Raw genomic sequence first — 1,326 nt, 5'->3', positions numbered from 1 at the left:
TATTAAAAGTAATAATATAAAATAATTGATATAATTAATAAGTATTATAAATAATTAATAAGTATTATAAATAATTAACTATACAAGTTCCATTTATAAGTCTATATTATTATACATGTAAAATAATACTATTTAATAAGGGTGAGCAGCGGAACCGGATACCTACTTGTGGAACCGGAACTGCCTTGGAACTGTCGGTTCCGGAACCGGAACCGATATGAGTGGTTCCGGTTCCGGTTCCTAAAATACGGAACCGATTGAGAATGGTTCCGGTTCCGGTTCTCAATTTTTCGGAACTGTTACCCGTCGGGACCGGGTACCTGGAACCGGCAAGTACCCTAAACCGGAATTGGCAGGTACCCGGTATTTTTCAATTAAAAATTTTTAATTTTTTTAATACTAAACTTAAATTAGGTCAAGAACTTAGAATTCTAGATTAAATTTTTGGTCCCGCCTCATCGACTCATACTCTCAGGCCTGAGGCCTCTCACGGACTGTCTTCAAATCGAATTATAGTATGTAATCGTTAAACTTTGAACATTTACAATTATAGTATGTAATTGCTAAACTTTCAACATTTATTATTAGTCTATTATGGTTTGTAATCATTAAACAATATTTTTAAGTATGATTCCATATAATTTGTATTCTTGTTAATTGATTTATTGTTTTGACAATATTTTATTTTTTATTTTTAAATAACAAAATTTTAATATTTTAGGAAACGGGTACCCGGAACCGGAACCGGTTCCTGGCGGTTCCAGTTCCGGTTCCAAAAATTCAAGAATCGCTCTAACCGGTTCCGGTTCCAATATCTTAAGAACCGCCGGTTCCTATTCCTGTTTCTATCAAATAGGACGGGTACCTGCCTATGCTCACCCTTACTATTTAACACATGAATTTTCAATTACACATGATTCGATAAACTTTTATAAGACTATTATCTTGATAATAAAATTTTATTTGTAATCGTATTTAACAAATACACATATTTAATGGTTACTAAATATAACACATGACAAAATATCGTGTGAAAATGAGAGTTAAGATGATAAATGTAAGAAGAGATTTGGACCCTTGATCACCCTTAATCTCAAACTCACTCATAAATAATGCTTGATACGAAAATTGATCCAATAAATCTTAGTACATCTCATCCTAATATGCATCAAAGGGTGGAAATCCCTATAACACATACAATTAAAAATAATTTTAATATGTTTATTTCAGATTTTAATGTTATCAAATGTTTTAATATATTATCTATACTATATTATAAAGTATTTGACAAAAACTCTTAAAAACTACTTTTTATGCGTAACGTAC

This window comes from Cynara cardunculus (assembly GCF_001531365.2).
Source record: "Cynara cardunculus var. scolymus isolate 2C chromosome LG 3, CcrdV1, whole genome shotgun sequence".
NCBI classification, from domain to species: domain Eukaryota; kingdom Viridiplantae; phylum Streptophyta; class Magnoliopsida; order Asterales; family Asteraceae; genus Cynara; species Cynara cardunculus.
The sequence above is the reverse complement of the archived record's forward strand: the minus strand, read 5'-3'. Positions refer to the sequence as shown.